This window comes from Acomys russatus, chromosome 5, assembly GCF_903995435.1.
Source record: "Acomys russatus chromosome 5, mAcoRus1.1, whole genome shotgun sequence".
In the NCBI taxonomy this organism is placed as follows: domain Eukaryota; kingdom Metazoa; phylum Chordata; class Mammalia; order Rodentia; family Muridae; genus Acomys; species Acomys russatus.
In genome coordinates this window covers 19,368,965-19,386,929 of record NC_067141.1, presented here as the reverse complement: position 1 = coordinate 19,386,929, position 17,965 = coordinate 19,368,965, and the positions used below count along the sequence as shown (strand labels likewise).

At 49.0% G+C, this 17,965-nt stretch overlaps 1 pseudogene; it reads right to left on the bottom strand.

Moving 5' to 3' along the window:
- Positions 1 to 1,972: 1,972 nt before the first annotated feature.
- LOC127188799 (nucleoside diphosphate kinase 6-like) lies at positions 1,973 to 2,524 on the bottom strand (annotated as a pseudogene).
- Between the last annotated feature and the right edge of the window lie 15,441 nt (positions 2,525 to 17,965).

Genomic DNA, 17,965 nt, shown 5'->3' with positions numbered 1-17,965 from the left:
CCGTGTGGGTTTCCTCCTCTTCTGGTTGAGAACGGATTGACTTTGTTTAGACTCCTTTCCAGCATGCTTCCGGGAACCCTCTGCAACCCCCAGGCTGGCCTGTTGTCCCTGAGTGTGCCTTTATCCTACTGCCCAGCAGGGAATCTGAAGTCCCCATATTTTCGATGTCAGCAGAACATAGCAACAGACCCTTTGGGGAATCCTGGGAACGGAGCAAGTCCCTTTCTGAGTGACTGGCCAGGCCACCTAAGTTACCCCTGGTTTGATGTGGCTAGTGAAAAGTTGAAAAGCCTGTAGCTAAAAATAAGCAGTGTTCCTGGTATAGGCACGCGAGGCCCTCTCCTCCCTGGGCGCTTGACAGTCTGAGCAGCCTTCCTGTGACATAGACCATTTTAAGGAATATGAGGCCGTAACTCATTAAACCATGTAACTCATTAAATTCCCCTAACCTTCTCGATGATTTGATGTTTTAAATACGCAGACTTCAAATGGGGTTCTGGACCTGTTACTTCCACATCTGAAGAGCCACATCTCTTTAATTCAGAGCTCATTTTGTCTTGAATGTTGTCATTTCAAACTAATATATCAGAGTCAGGGGAGAAAATTTTACTTGGAAAACCGAGACTCCATAAATCAAATAAATAACAGTTTGAGTACATTTATAGAATACTGAGGTGGACTGTCAACCTAGCGCTGTGTGTGTTGTCATTGTTAGTAGACAACACAAGACCCATGCTGACCTATGCTGGAGGTAGAGGACTTCGAGAGTCGCCATGTTTCCCCTCCTCTCCCTTCTAGCTCTTGGCCCATTGTAGTTTATGGCAGTGGTGTTTGCCTCCGACTTCAGGGAGGGATGAGCAATCTAGTGTAGGTGTGGACACTTCCTGGGCCTCATTAATGGCACCTCTAGGGTTGCTGTGAAGGAAAAGTTGCCAGGAGAAATTTTCTGCCTGGTTTTAACTCCCTCTGCTTAGCAGAGCTCAGTCGCACCTCTCAGAGGAGACGTTCTCCTCTGCTCTATTGTATCAGAAATGTATAATGTCCTGGAGGAAAATGACGGCGTTCTCAGAACACTGATTCAATCCGCGAGAACTTGCCCCCGTACTGTTTTATGTACTAAAGAGAAGGGGGCCAGAATGATGGCTCACGCCGTTATCCCAGCATTCAGGAGGCTGAGGCAGGAGGATGGTGACTTCCTGACCAGCCTGTGCTATGTATTGAGACTGTCTCAAACTAAACAAAACTAAGCAAAAACCTTATCAACCAGTGGCAGATTCTTTTCTTTCTCCTCCTCCTGCTCCTCCTGCTCCCCTTCCTGTTCCTCTTCCTGCTCCTCCTGCCCCCCTCCTGTTCCTCTTCCTGCTCCTTCTGCCCCCTCCTGTCCCTCTTCCTGCTCCTCCTGCCCCCCTCCTATTCCTCTTCCTGCTCCTCCTGCCCTCCCTCCTGTTCCCCTTCCTGCTTCTCCTGCTCCCCTTCCTGTTCCTCCTCCTGCCTTCCTGCTCCTGCTCCTCCTGCTCTTCCTGCTTCCTTTACTGTTCCTCTTCCTGCTCTCCCTCCTGCTCCTCCTGTTCTTCTTGCTCCTGTTCCTCCTGCTCCCCCATCCTCTTGCTCTTCCTGACTTCCTGCTCCTGCTCCCCTTTCTGCTCCTCCTTTTGTTTTTTGTTTTTTTTTAATTTTTTTGGTAGCACATAATTTATTAAGGAAGCCAGGTTAGACAGGCACTGCATTTTTCTGGTCAACAGGCAGGCTCTTTCTTGAGGAAGGATGACAATATTTTGCAAACAGAGGAGTCTCTGTCCTTCCTGAATACCCATGACTACTCTGTAGAAGAGGTAGGTATAGGTAGACAATAGGAGCTGAGCAGTGGTATGCTAGATCTCCTGGCAGGTGATGGGGTCTTCAGCACACACCTTCCCTGACCCTAAGAGAAAAAGATGAACATTGTGACCTGCCCTTAGGGACTGACAGGGCTTTACTGGGCTGGTTTGGGGCATCCTGTTTCAGCTGCACAGTGGATGCCTTCCTCTGGACTGTAGTGCACAAGACCACAGCTCAGCTCGGATTCCTCCTCTCCATACCAGCGCTGTTCACTGAAGTCAGGGAAGAAAGTTGTAATCTCTCTGCTGGAGGAAACCATGGAGTCTGAGCCGTGGGTAATATTTTGGGTGTTAGCGAGGCCCAAACTCCCACTAATTGCATCTTGGGCCATGTGGTGTGCTCAAAATACTCTGGTGGGTCCCCTCAGTGTCCTCCAAAGCTGGATGGCATCTTTGTGGGCAAAGATGTAGGTTCGGATTGGCCCACTGGCCATGAGCTCCACCAGCCGCTGATAGAAGAAACACCCTTCATGCTCTCGGTAAAACCTCTGGCAGTCTTCCTTTTTCCACTATAGTCCTCTCTCTTGTACAATGCTCAGAGTCGGCTGATGCACAGCCTCCAGAATCAGAGGGTGGGCAACTGCATCAGGTTTGATCAGGGCTAGTGTGAGCTGGAGAGCCTGAGGACTTGGCAAGATGGAGGCCATCTCACCCCTGCTGGCTTTCCGCAGCCTCTAGCTGGACGAATCAGTGCACGAACCTGACTCAGCCATCCCACATCGAGGCTGCTAAGGGGTTTCCAGGGAGGACAGGTGACCTGGTCTGCCTGCCAATGCTCTAGGCCATCAGGCATTGAGCTAGTTGGCCTGTGGAGCCCTCTCCTGCTCCTCTTTTTGGGATAGGGTGTCAGGAAGTAACTCTGGCTAGCCTGGAGCTTGCTCTGTAGATCAGGCTGGTCTCAAACTCACAGAGGTCCTCTTGCCTCTGCCTCCCATGTGCTCAGATTAAAGGTGTGCACCATCACACCTACACTAGCTTTCTATTTTATTCAGCCTGGGATCCCAGCCCAGGGGATGTGATGGAGTGGTACCACTTACATTTAGAGTGGGTTTTGCCATTCAGTTAAACCTTTACATTTATGGCTTGTGTTGTGTTTCCTAGGTAATTCCAAATCCAGTCAAGTGGGCAATGAAGATTAACTCCCACACCAGGCAAGCTCTCTACCACTGGGCTACTCACCCAGTCTCCAACGATGGTGTTTCTCCCTCCCCTACTCTCTCTTTCTGTGTGGATGTGAGAGCTTGATGTAAGCCTGTGTATGCACCCGTGCATGAGTGCCTGCCCATTGGTATGTGCACATAGAGAGGCCAGAGGTTCATGTTGAGTGTCTTCCTCTATTACTCCTTACCTTATTTTTTAAGGTAGTGTTGCTCCCAGAGCCCAGAGCTCACCGTTTTAGCTGCATTAGCCAGCAAGCTCCAAGCATCCTCCTGTCTCTGGGGTTCTGAATGTTCATCACCATCCCCGGCTTTGACATGGGTGCTGGGGATATGAACTCAGGTCCTCATGCTTGTACACAGCACTTTACCTATTAAGAAATCTCCCCAGCCTCCCACCTTTTGCTCTCTGCATTAGCGGTGTGGCAGGCCAAGCTTGTTGGGCCTTTAGTCTGGGAGTCCATTTGGGTTGTACTCTCAAGGCACATTTCTACTATATTAGGGGGAAGGGAGGGACAAAATGGTTGAGAGCGAGTTGAGCTTTTGCAACGTCCTGGCAAGATGTGTCCAGAGCTGTATGGCTTCCACAGAGCTTATCCATACAAGCACCTGCCAGGGGCTTTTATTTATTATTGTTGTTACTGTGGTGCATATATATATACACACACATACATACTGTGGCATATATATATATATATATATATATATATAATATATATATATATATATATATATATATATATATTTGTGTGTGTGTATTGTTATGTGTATGCATGAGTGTGCCCTGAACCTGTGTGCACACTTGTGCAGAGGCCAGAGAAGGATGTCAAGTGTCCTGCTTTCTCCTTCTCTGCCTTCTTCCTTTGACTGAATACCAGGCTGGCTGTCAATGTAAGCTACTGTCTCTGTCCCCACTCTCACCCAGGTGCTGGGGTTATAGGCTGCACAGCTGGCCATGCTCAGTCTTCTGCATGGTCACCCGTGTAATGGAAGTCTCGTTTTCTTTGTAAACTCGGTTGTGTTATGTAAATATGAAATCCCCGAGTGTGGGATTTCAGTTTGAGCTTTAGTTTGTCCACAGCTGTTATTTGTGTCATGAGGGGCGTGGCTTTTGCCAGCTGCTAAGGCCTTCCTCGTGCAGCTCTCAGGATATAAATGAGAGCAGAGAGAGAGAGAGAGAGAGAGAGAGAGAGAGAGAGAGAGAGAGAGAGAGAGAGAGAGAGAGAGAGAGAGAGAGAGAGAGAGAGAGAGAGAGAGAGAGAGAGAGAGAGGCACGGGGGTGTGGGGGGAGGGCTTGGCATGCGGTGTTGGTATGTGGTATATAGCAGTTTGAAGAGACCAGAGATGGATGGCGTCGTGGCTTGGAACAGACAGATGGGGAGAGAGAAACGCTTCAGGGCACAGCGGCTCGGAGGAGACTGCTGGCTGCATCTTCTGTTGACGAGATTGGTATAGACTGAAAGACCCTTCGACCCTAAACATCTTCTCCCCACCGACCTTCTCTCTCCTACATAGGGTTGGGAGGACGGAAGGGAGGTTGAGGCCTAAACACCCAAATAAAGTACAGTTTTTAAAAAAGAGCACTGCACTCCCAGATCTAAACTCATGTCTTCGTGTTTGTCCGGCAAGCTTTCTTACCTGCTGAGCCATTTCACCAGACCTTGCCAGGGCTTTAAAAATACTACTTCTCAGGTTAGGTGAGGTGGCACATGACTGTCATTCCAGCGCTCTGGAAGCAGGCACAAGAGGAACAGGAATTCACAGTATTCCTTGGCTACAGATCAAATTCAGGACTAGCCTGGGCTACATGAGGCGCCCCTTCTCACCCTACACACACACACACACACACACACCAGTTTCTCACCTGAAGTTGTGATTGTAAATAAAAAAAAAAAAGAGATCTGGGAACCAGGAAGCTTCCAGAAGCCTGCCGCCAAATGTCTTTTTGTTAGCTTCTCCTGCCTTGTGCTCCTTCCTCCCAGGGCTCTGCAGGGAATGGCCTCCTGTTTGTCACCATAAATTAAGCGTGCTAATTTTGGACAGCATTAACATGTTCATCAGCTCTGACTTTTAAAATATTTAAGTTCACAGCAGTTCAATTTTCCCCCTGTAAATGGACTTAGAGCCAGCGTTGATTTATACAGCCTATTCAACATAATTGTGAGGTAAGGCTTTAAATGCAGCTTATTAACACTTTTAATAGGGTGCAAAAAAAAAAAAAAAGAAAAGAAACTTTCAACTGAGATAAAATTCCGGCATACTAATAAAAGCAATTAAGAAGGCTTTAGGAGGCGAAAGGTCAATGCTAGGCCTAACTGGAGGCCTGACTGGAGGTTTAATCAGGGAACGTGGATTTATGTCACCTGAGACTACTCAGCAGGGGAACAAACAAGGCTGTTCTCTCTAGCCAGCCTTATGAGCTTGCCTTCACTTCCTTGGGAGACCAGTATGATAGAGACCCAATTTGCTGCTTCCATGTGGGTACACCCCTGGGAGCCTGCCCCTAGGCAGGAGGGTGACCCTTCTGTGCCACTTCCTGTCACTGGGACTCCTCAGCTGCTGAGGAGACTCAAATCCATGTGTTCTGCAGATGACCTTGAACCACAGGCTGGGAGCACGTGGTCTCAAGGAGCCGGAGGACCCCATGACGGAACTCCATGCTGGGAGAGTTCTTTGTGCAGTCCAGTGTGTGCTACTAGCTGCACACCGCTGTTGAGGAGTTGAAACGTGACTCCTGAGACCAAGTTAAGCACTGCATTTTATTTAGCAGTAATTAATTTGAATCTAAATGTAGTGGCCATATGTTACAAGGGGTCACTACTGGAATGTGCAGTTCTAGTGGGAGGCTTGAAGTAGACCTCTCTTTTTAGAAGTGCAAGAAATCTTTAGGGCATCTTGCCTGGTTTCTCCTTTTAAGGAAGACCCAGGCTGTCACTGTGCTTGTTGAAAAATTGGATGCCCTGAAGGACCATGGAGAGGCTACCATTTGAACGACAATCATCTCTGTAGTGGCAAGTCCACTCTTGACCTTTGATTTTTTTTAACAAGCCAGATTTCTGTTATGTCCACTGATGTACATTTTATATCATATGTGGTTTGATAATTATGAACTAATGTTACAGGTCGAAGCCACTTCCCAAGTGCCTGTGCTGAGGCTTCTGGCCAGAAGGTGGCGCTGTTGAGAGGCGATTGCCTCAAGCGGATGCTGATTTCATCAGGGATGAACACTGCTCAAAACTGGATGCTTTTGGTCCTAATAGTGATTAGGAGGTGGGGCCTGGCTGGAGGAAGAAATTTTTCTGAGGATTGCCTTTAAAGTAAGGTGTACCTTGTCCTTGGTCCCTTTTGTGGTCTGTCTCTCTGTTTACTGGCCATCATGAGGTAAGCCGCAATCCTCACCCTGGTGTGGCCCACTGTGAGGATCCATCTAACAGCCCACAAATGGTGGAGCCAAGTGACCATGGACTGAGCCCTTTGAAACTGTTGAGTCCAATCAAACCTTTCTCTCTTCAAGTTGTTTATTTAAGGTATTTTGTCACAGTGACAAAAGCTCAACGAATACACCAGTCTCTGGTGACTCATGACCCCCATTTATTCTTAGCGTCTTTAGAAGCCTGGAGCCTTCTCTTCCCAGGCTCTTGCATCAACATGGCAGTGAAGGGCTCCCTGTAGGTGTCAGGCAGGAAGGTGAATCATGAAGAAAGAAGGATGAAAACCTAGTGCAGACTGACTTTGAGAAGTCCAGTAACAGGCAGTTTGTTCTCAATGTATTTAAGCCCAGTATAATCTGGCTAAAAGGTTCCTGGTGTAATACAGTCCCTGGTGCAGAAGGAGGCATAGCTACGCTGAAACTCAACTCAAGGTCCTATGTCATTTCTCCCAAGAAGATGGGTTTTAGAGATAGGCTACCTGTACTAGCTTAAGGGCCTAAGGGTCTGGCCTGGTCTTGGTTATACAGATAGCACAGAGGTCATTTAGGCTACTAGCCACCCTTGGTTTTCCTTGTGGGGGCTTGAAACGGCCTGGACCAACAGAAAACTTATCACCAGGCTGTTAACCACCTCTAATTCTCAGCTTTCTGGGTGGAAGGACAGGTTTTGCAATCCTGTCTGCTTAACATTCCTGGTTTCTCTGGAGATCTATAGGTACAAGAACCTTTGTGCCGTGCTCTCCTAACAGGGCAGGGCAGTTTTAGAACTCCAAGGCCTTAAGTGGTATTGGGTGATTTTTTAATAACAAAGGCTGTAGCTGAGGAGTCCATAGTTTTCCCGTGCGAACAGAATGAATCCCTTTCTCTGGCACATGTCACTCAGCATTTCATCTTGCAGGTTCATTGGCACAGCAGAATTCCGTTCCTTTCTAAGGCTGCATAGTGTTACGTTGCATGAGTAGAGCAGGGTATATACAGTCTAACACAGGCCTGAAAGCTGGGCGTGGTGCCGCACGCCTTTAATCCCAGCACTCAGGAGACAGAGGCAGGTGGATCGCTGTGAATTCAAGGCCAGCATGGTCCACAGAGTGAGTCCAGGACAGCCAAGGCTACACAGAGAAACCCTGTCTCAAAAAAACCAAAACAAAAAAACAACAAACACCCCCCCCCTCCCCAAAGCAAAGAAACAAAAACAAGAACAGCAAAAAACCCAAACACAGGCCTGAGTGTTTGTGTCACTCTGACATGTGATCACCAGTGCACGAGTATTGAGAGACTGAGCCTTCGCCAAGGACCAAGGCCTCATGAATGTGGTTTGTGCCTTTGAAACTCATTTGTGTCTCCCACCACATGAAGACAAGAAGGAGAAAGGGCCATCTGTGAAGAGGACAGCAGGACCACTGATGCTGTGGGTGACTTGACTTTGCACTTCTCGGCCTCCAGACCTGTTTTATAAGCTACTGAGTTTATGGCATATAGAGCAGCCTGAACAGATGAAAGCGACAGGTTCTGTATCTTTGCCTGTCACTGATGGGTACTTGGGCTGTGAATGACAGTGCTGCAAGCAAGGTTTACACATATGTGTGTCACTCTCTGCTTTCAATCCTTCCCCTCCCGCACCCCCCCCACCCCCAGAATTGGAAATTCGAACGAAGCAAGTGCTTTAATCACTGAGCAACACCCTTGTCCATACTTTCAATTCTTTGGGGTTGTCTAATCAGAAATGGAATTTCTGGATTATACAGTCATTGTGTTTTCAGTGTGTGTGTATGTGTGTGCATGTGCTTGCATATTCCTATGTGTATGTGCTCACCTGTGCTTGTATAGAGGCCAGGGCCTGACATTAGGTCTCCTCCTCTAATGCACTCTGTCTTATTTTTGAGACAAGGCCTCTCACTGATTGGCTAGACTGGCAGGCCCTTGGTTCCTCAGGGATCCTTCTATCTCCAGTCCCTGAACCGGTGTCACAGATGAGCACCACCATGACTGACTTTCTTTCTTTCTTTTTAAAATATTATTTATTTATTTTCATTTTAATGTGCATTGATGTTTTGCGTACATGTATGTCTGTGTGAGGGTATCAGATCTTGGAATTACAGACAGTTGTGAGCTGCCATGTGGGTGCTGGGAATTGAACCAGGGACCTTTGGAAGAGCAGTCAGTGCTCTTAACCTGCTGAGCCATCTCTCCAGCCCCCATGAACGTAGGCTCTTAATGTTTGCACAGCAAACACTTTACGCACTGAGCCACTTGCTGAGCCCTGTTTTGAATTTTCTGAAGGGTTGTGTTGTTCCCACACTGGCCATACTACTGTCCTTTCCCAGCAGTGCACAAGAGTTCGCTTTCTCTGCATCCTCACCATTCTCCCCATCCCCACCTTTGGCACTGACTGTCTGACAGGGGGGTGGGGGTGGGGGTGGGGGAACAGCACCTCACTGTGGTTTTGATTGTCATTTCTCTGGAGGTTGGTGCTCTAGAATGCCTTCCATGTACCCACTAGCCATTTGTGCACCTCCTTTGACGGAGGCTATGTTTAAGTTCTTTGCCTGTATTTGAATTGGGTCGTTGATAATTTGCAAATACTGTGGTTTTTTTTTTTTTTTTTTTTTTTTATCTGCAAGAAGTTAGGGCAGGAATTTTTAATCCAGGCCAGGAAACACTCGAAGAAGCCAGGCCAGGGACTGTGAAGAGTGACTCATTAAAGACTAGCTTGGATAACCAGCTGAGGGCTGAGGTGGTGCTAGGCCCACAGGCAGACACCGGACGGAGCCGGCCTCCGTGGCTGTCAGCAGCATGCATCTCACACTGTCCCAAACGCCAAGATGAGAACCCTGCTGATGGAACTGGTTCATTGGCGTCCTTAAACTCAGGGAGGATCAAAATCCAACCTAATTATTTATATAAGTGCAGTTTCCTTCCCCAGGAAAACTGCAAGCTTTTAAAAATTGGCAGGAGCGGCATCTGCCTGAAGACAGACCAAAGGTGACTTGGTGATACATGCTGGGTCAGCCAGCACCGACGGCAGCCGCCGACACATCCAAAGATGGGGTGCCTCAGGTTGCTGGTGTCATGAAGGTGGGGAACACCTAAAATGAGTGTTCCCTGGTCATTATTTAATCAGGGGAGAGGCTAGGGAGCTAATACAGCACTACGAAAAGGATTTAATGAGGGGAGAAAAGGGCAAGAATTAATGCAGAGGTCAGCAAAAGAGTTGGAATCGCCTGGAATTTCTAATGAGGCCTGGTGTCCAGATCTGCTCTGCTCAGGAGTACTTGGCAATTAGAGAACACAGGTGGGCAACCTGGCAAGAAATAACAACCCCAGCATTCGTTTAGTTCTTGACAACTGACAAAGCCTTTGCACACAGTCTTTGGTTCCTGGCCAAACCTGTGTGGGGACCTTTGGCCTGGAGCCTGGAGTCTGGACAGACCTTGGTGACTCTGCAGCATACTGCGTCCAGCCCCTCTGCCTTGCTGAGCCTCACACTGTCACAAATGAGATGAGTTGAGCTTACTCTAGGCTGCCTGAAGAGTGAGAGTGAGAGCGAGAGCCATGGCCTCTTCCCACTCCCCACCCCCACCCTCTGAGTGCCTTAAGGGTAACTGGTTAGACTCCCACTGGCAGTGTCTAGTTGTCTCTTTCAGATATCAGTAGGATCTGGCAATTGGATAGACTCAGCTGGCCACGGAGCCTCCAGACAGGTGAGGGTGGGGCAGCAGTCTCTCCTTTTGTTGGGCACAATTGGTTGTGTAGTAGTTAGGTGCTGCAGTCTGCCCTGAATACCAAGCATCCCCGTGAGCTCAGTGTTGTGTTGCATCACTTCAGCTGGAGTGTGTGTCTGCACAGGAACGTCGGAAGGCTCACACTCATGGCTGGCAGGAAGGCACCAGCCCAGAGGGCCCCGGAATGGCAGGCAGGGACCTCAAGATGCCAGATACAGGCAAGCTCTCTGAAGGAGCCTTTCTCCAGCCTGCGTTAAGATGTCTGCCACTGTGGGGCTGTGCACATCCAGCTTGGACAATGGCTATTTGTTTTGATTGTCCAGCATTTAGCAGGCACCCACCTGGGATTCAGAGTGACCTGTCTGACATTTGACATTTTAAAGTGACAATCAAGCAAGGGTGGCTTTTTGCTAATTCTAGAGCATAGGTCTGCATTGCCCAGAGAAAAGTGACTAAGCCCTTCTTTTTAAATCCCAGATAACCCGTACCTGACTCTCCAGGTCATGAGCTTCACCGTGACCTGTGACCTGGGTCACTTTGCTGTTGTGTAGTTATTTCATTCCCAGAAGTGCCGGAACTGTGTGCCCTTGGATGGTGTTGCCAAGGATTCTTAAGTCATTTTTGCACTTAAAACTTGCTTGTCAGTTTTGAACTTAATACTTTACTGTCAGGTGACAGGGAAGGTGGGATCAGTCAGAGACTTGGGAAAATAGGGGAGAAAGGGGGCTCTCAGGCTGATCAGCAAGGAAACTTCCTTCTATGACTATGGTGATTGTGCCTGTGGGTGGGAATCCACTAACTACTCAATCGACAAATTCACTCTATACTCTACTTCCATCCATTGACTGTTTATGGGGAGGCAAGGTGAGAGAGAGAGAGAGAGGGAGAGAGAGAGAGAGAGAGAGAGAGCGAGAGAGAGAGAGAGAGAGAGAGAGAGAGAGAGAGAGAGAGAGAGAGAGAGAGAGAGAGAGAGAGAGAGAGAGAGAGAGAGAGAGAGAGAGGAGAGGAGAGGAGAGCGATGAGAGGAGGAGAGGAGAGAGAGAGAGCACTTGCTTGCTTGCATGTTTAGGTGAAAAGCTGGGAGAGGCTGCACCAATCCAACATCTCCCTATCCATGTCCCTCAGTCCTGCATGTAAAGCATGGTGCTCAAGCTTCTGGGGATTTCTAAGAATCCCTCATGGGCAAGGAGACTGGCCTGTCCTGGCACCTGTGGGACATGTGGGGCATATGGGACTCTCTTTGAGAAGGGCACCCCCAGGGGCTAGCCAGCTCCATTGAGGAAGTTTGCTTTTGTGGCAACAGGGGGCAGTGTCCCAATGCAAATCACAGGCTGCTCTGAGACTCTCCTGAGTGCCTTAGGCTGAAACCCACAGTGTCAATTTGTTATCCACTGGAGATCAAAGACCGCCTGTCCCCGTGTTGCCTGAGAAGGGCCTTGTGGCTGTCCTGCGTGTCTATGAAAGTCTGAGGTGGGTCAGTGTCCCATGTAGTCCTTGGGTATTGGGAACAGTGAACTTCAGGCCTGTTTCAGGACACCTTGAATGCTGGGCAAAGCCCTGTGCCTTCTGCCCTCAGTGGGGAGGGACAGTAATGCTTTTGTAATTTTTGATTTTTTAAGACAGGTCTTTCGTAGCCCAGGATGACCTTGAATTTCTGATCCTCCTGCCTTGTTCCACATGAGCCCTGTGCTTACAGGCACCAACAACCACCCTGTTTAAGTGGTTCAGAGGATGCAGTCTGGGACCTCACACATGCTAAGCAAGCACTCTACCAACTAAGCGGCATCTTCAGCCCGAGGTGGTGGTCACTCCGAGGTGGTGGTCACTCCGAGGTTGTAGTGGTCAGTCTGAGGTGGTGGTGGTCAGTCCGAGGTGGTGGTGGTCAGTCCGAGGTGGTGGTGGCCAGTCCCAGGTGGTGGTGATCACCCCGAGGTGGTGGGGGTCAGCTCAAGGTGGTGGTCACTCTGAGGTGGTGGTGGTCACCCCAAGGCCATGGTTTCCCATCATTTTCTCCACTTCCCCAAGACCAGACCCAGTTCCCTAGGACCTCACAAGCTCCAGAGTTTCCCTAAATGAGGCTGGTCCCTGTGTCAGGGACACTTTCATACTAGATGCACCCCTAGGGGACGCTGACATAGATTTAAAACGATACACCTTCAGAACAAAGGATCGTGAAACTGGAACTCAGGCTGAACCTAGTTCACGAGACTAACCTGAGACCAGGTGCATCCATAGATCTCCACTTGAGGTCCCTTTGCCCACTCTTACCCTTTCTTTCCTGAATAATGTCTTTCAGGTGTGACTCAAGGCAGAGTTGATTCTCCTTGTATTTTGTCCACTGTTCCTTTGACAGGATCTGATGCCTTGTAGCTAGGTCCAGGGCTCTCTTAATGTAGAACATTCTGTCATTATAAAGCTCTCAGAGAGATTCTTACAACCTCTTTCACGTCTTTATCCTCATACACTGTATTGCCTGACACGAAGCCCAGTTTATTGAGTCCTGAAGCACCATAGTAGCATTTTCAAATTCCATCCAGCCACTGGCTTGACGCTGCAAACAGCAAGGCTGCTTGCCTGTTATTTTGACCTGAGTCCATTCTACTTAAATATAGCCTTAATTTTTAATCAAAGTGTGTTTAGAAAAATTGCACCATATTCTAAGGCAACAGTGTCCCAGAACATTGCCCAGGCAGTGGCCGTCCAGGAGACCCAAGCTCTTTGGAGTCTCCCTGTAGTGTCTGTGAGGCCTGGGTCTGTTTTAGTTGCTTCTGGCTTCTCTTCTGAGTTCTTCAGCCTCCTGCTCCAGTCAGGCTCCTGTTCTTTGATACATAAGTGTTATCTGGGGGATGTTCCCCACTTCCACCTTTCTGGAATGTTCTTTTGCCTCTTTCCTGTGTCTAGCCTCTCATCTTCTGACTCCTCTCACCCTCACGCTCGTTCTCGCTCTGACTTCCTTCCTCAATTCGATAGACCGCATCTTCTAGAACTTCCTAAATACACACGTACAGCAGGCAAGCTGGGTGGCTCCTTCTGTGTGTGGCTTCTTCATCATCACCCACCGTGACTGGAGTTCATCCAGGTGTGGAATGATAGACTGGAATCCCCTTTAAGGGGAGGGCTGTGGGGAGGGTGTCTGCAGAGGAAAGCCCCTCCTGAGGTCTGCTCTGTGCTGCTTGCTGCCTCTGCACCACTCACTGCCTTCAAGGGAAGCAGTTGTTTCTAATGTGGCACGGGTGAGCGCAAGAGGCCCGTTGCTTATTTTCATTTTTCCATGCCTAGCTTTTCGGGGTTCATAAGAGGGCAGTCCTTCAGAGCAGTGGATGAGTGGAAGCTGCCTCCATGGTCCCCAAGTACCTCGTGGGCAATTCCAGTTTGTCTTGACACCCGCTGCTTGTCCAGAGCAGCTGTTTTAGGGAGGCACACTTGATCAGTTTAGATCAAACAGCCCAGATGGACAGTAATGTAAGGCTGGAAAGTAGAGCTGGTTTCGTTTGTTTTCAGTGGCCGATGTACAGATAGCTTGACTGATAGATGCATGGAGGTGGCAAGCCTCACTTTTTCTCAGGAAAATTCTCTTTATGCTTCTTCTGCAGGGGGTAGCAGCCGTGCCAGGGGCCTGCCTGTTGGTCACAGATATGGTGGGGATATACGGTAGAAGGTGGCTAGTCCAGTTGTCAGTGTACAGGCGATTTAGCTGGCCTGTCTTCAGGGTCCTAGCAATGTCATCACTTGCCACCACTGCCAGGTGCACGAGGTGTGTGCAGAGATAAAAGGACCCCCCAGTGTGCTCTCTGTCTCTTTTAGTCTCTGTCTCTGTGTGTGTATGTATGTGTGCATATGTGTGTGTATGTGTGTGCATATGTGTGTGTTACAGCTTTCTTTTGTCCCCTTGTTCCCTTTTTCTCTCTCTGTCCAGGGCACCCCCTTCCTCTCCCTCCCTGCCTCTTGTCTGTCTGTCTGTCTCTATTTCTGCTCATGGCTCACTAACTGTCTCTATCCCTTCCTCAGCCCTCCCCCCTTTCCCACAATAAACTTCCTTATACCAGATCAGTTTCACGGCGTGTACTTCCTCAGGGGTACACCTTGGCATGGGCCGGCCATGATGGGTGTCCTCTGCCGCCTCATTATAAACCACCAGTCATCTGTGGCTTCTACTCTTGCAGCTTTGACTTAAGAGAGATGGAAAGCTTGTGTTGGTTAGTTTTTTTCTTTCTTTCTTTCATTCTTTTTCTGTCAACTTGACACAAGTTAGAGTCATTTGGGAAGAAGCAACTTTAAGTGAGGATATGTCTCCATAGACTGGCCTGTAGGTAAATCTATGGACCATTTCCTTCCTTCCTTCCTTCCTTCCTTCCTTTCTTTCTTTTTTAACTTTTGTTTTTTTTTTTTTTGCGGGGAGAGTGAGGGTTTGGAGACAGGATTTCTCTGTGTATTCTTGGCTGTCCTGGACTCTATTTTTGTAGACCAGGCTGACCTCCAACTCAAAGCGATCCGCCTGCTTCTGTCTCCTTGAGAGCTGGGTTTAGAGGTGTGTGCCACCACAACTGGATATGGACCTTTTCCCGATTGATGTTTGATGTGGGAGAGCCTAGTGCACTGTGGGCAGTGCTGCCCCTTGGAAAGTGGTCCAAATCAAGTAAGCCATGGAGAGCAGGTCAGGAAGCAGCATTCTTCTGTGGCCTCTGTTGAGATTCTGCCCTGACTTCCCTTCAGGATGGATTGTAAGCCATCATGAAATTAAACCCTTTCCACCCCATGTCATGGTGTTCTATCACAATAATAGAAAAATTATTACAACAAAAGCCCTGTGTATTGGCCCAGAGTGCTGGTGTGAAGAACCCTGCCCAGAACCATGGCAAAGCTCACAGGGAAAGCCCTAGAACCAGAGGCCATTTGAGAGAAAGGGCAACTTATAAAGAGGGAGACTGAGGTGGCCTGGCCCTGAAATGAGGGTGCTGAAGCTATCCATGGCTGTGGGTGCTCAGCCCAGAACCTGGCCATCCTTTTTAGCAAGGATGGTTCTCCACTGGGGCAGGCTGAGGTGGCTGTCTTCTTGGTGGCTCACCAAGATGGGCAAAGAGCTGGGACAGGATCTGCTTCTTCAGGCATGTGTCTTGTGTGCATAAGTATGCACACATGTGTGTGTGCATGTGTTTGTATGTGTGTGTGTGCGTGCAGGCATGTGGAGGTCAGAGGTTGACATTAGGTATCTTCAATTGTTTTCCACCTTGTTATTTGAAACAGGGTCTCTCCCTGGACCTGCCGCTTACTAGACTGGCTAAATTGCTGACCAGAAATCCCTTGGGCTCCTGCCTCTGCCTCTCCAGGGCTGGAATTACAGGCATGGAGTAGCACTGGGATTTTTACGTGGGTTTTTGGGACTGAACTCAGGGCGTGGTGACTGATCTATCTCTCCGGCCCAAGCTGGTGTGTTTTGAGATGCCTGCATCTACTGGAGCAATCCATACAGACACTGGGGTTGTGAGTGTGGCCAGAAGATCCCTGTGTGTTTGCTTTGGGGTGTAATAACTTGGGCTGTGTATAACTCTTGGGGTGTACTTGGAGCCAAGCAACCTGACCTCACAGTATGGAGAAAGATGACCATTGAGCTTCACTCCCTTCCCTCCTGTCCCACACTGGGGTGGCATTTACCATGATTCTGCTCTAGGCATTTTTTTTCATTGTTGTTCTAAAACAAGACTGACAGCTGCCTCCGCCCCCTCATTTTCGCAGGTACAAGACACGTTCCTAATTGATCCTCCCCTGTGGTTTGAGCATTTGTGTGCAATGTGCATGTCTGAAAGCCTGCCTGTGCTTTCTGTGGTAAATAGGCTTGTCTTCCAAAACATCCCCTGAGCCTGCCACGCCTCCAGGTGCCAGATGGGCAAGGAAGGCGAGGGCAGCCTGCTGCACCCAGATGGGTAGGGAAGTGTGGCTCTAAGCATCAAGAGGGTAATATTACCCTTGCCCAGGACAGGCCCTGCTGGAAGGAGCTGGCTGTGAAGTCCCCTGCTCTCCTCAGAGCCTGAGGAGGGGTAGCTTGGTTACCTCAGCTCATCCCAGACCCACCTTGTTAAGACAGCCCCTCCCCGTCCATGATTTTGCACTTGGCATTCCATGGAATCCAGTGTGGCATCCAGGTTTCTGGAGCACACCCCACTACTGAAAGACGGTGCTGGGGCAGCAGATCTGTCTGCTCAAATCCAGGTGTTATTTGTATTTTGTTTTATTTATTTTTAAACTTTATTGTAGTCATGGTTTTGCTATGTAGCTCAGACTGACCTCAAACTCAAGGTGTTATTGTTTCAGCTTCCCCAGGGCTGGGATGACAGGTCTGCACCACCACGCCCGACCCTTGAGCCCGTTGTTAGAGTATTCATTTGGAAAGCACTTGACTTTTATCCCTGCTTCCCTAGAAAGGCACAGGCCTCCTGAGGGTATTTCCAGCACTAGATCCTTGGAAGCGTCAGGGAATGCATAGAGCTGAAGTCTCTGGCCAATACAGGACCAGCCAGAGCATGGCTGGAAGGAGAGAGGGGCTGATGCACTCGGCTGTGCTCAGGGGTCACTTTCTGTCCCGGTCTGTGGAAGTTTTTATGTGCCTGTCCTTTGGCCTTTCTCTCTGACCAGAGAGAGAGAAAAGGGCTCTGCTCTCATCTCTGCTGTTTGTGAGCCACCATGTGGCTGCTGGAAACTGAGTTTAAATTCTCTGCAAGAAGAACAAGTGTTTTTGTTTTTTGTTTTCTGTTTTCCCCTAGACAAGGTTTCTCTTTGCAGCCTTGGCTATTCTGGAATCACTTTGTAGACTAGGCTGGCCTTGAACTCACAGAGATCTGCCTGCCTCTGCTTTCTGAGTGCAGGGATTAAAGGCGGGAGCCACCACTGCCCATCTCAAAACAAGTATTCTTTTTTGGGGGGCGGGGAGGTTTGAGACAGGATCTCTCTGTGTTAGCATTGGATGTCCTGGAGCCACTTTGTAGACCAGGCTGGTCTTGAACTCAGAGCAATCTGCCTGCCTCTGCCTCCCGAGTGCTGGGATTAAAGGTGTGTGCCACCACCACCCGGCAAAACAAGTGTTCTTAACTGCTAAGCCATCTCTCAAGTTCCTCATCCTATTTTGAGGTGCACACAGGACCCAAGGAGAAGTTGGTTTCTGATGGGGTTTGGTGCTGTACGCCAATGCCAGCTATTTAAAAACCACACAGCATTATTTTTAACCCAAGCAGAGGACTCAAGACAGCTCACTCTGGTGACTAGGTGACAGTGGAGCTGTACTGAGAGCTCTATGGGGCTGAATAGCAGCAGGAGGCCCTGAAGCTATGATGCCCATCCACACCCTGCCAGGAGCTCCGTACTGTGCTGTCTGAGTGGGAGATGAATTACCTCACCTGTCATAAAATCCAGAAGTTCTGGTGATGCAGCCCTTTTTTCCTGCCTGGGTTGGGCTGTGTATTCAGGGTACACGAGAAGAAGCCTTGGGGCCTCTTGCTATGTTAGGGACAGGCTAGACACCCCATCTGGCCTGTCTGTGGCTTGGATGCATTCATATGCACCAAGAGCTGACTGGATGACATCCCAATAGCAGCTTTTCCACCTATGCTTTGAACTGATGTTGAGCAAGTATCCAGCTCCAGGCTCTGTGGGTCTGCAGGAGGACTAGGTTCTCCTCTGAATTTTGAGCTCTGATGACTCCATGTTGCTGAGTGGCTTCCCTAGGTTTTTGTTTAAGCCACACCAATGTCTGTGTGATTATCCCTGCTCCCATATTGGGCTTTGTGG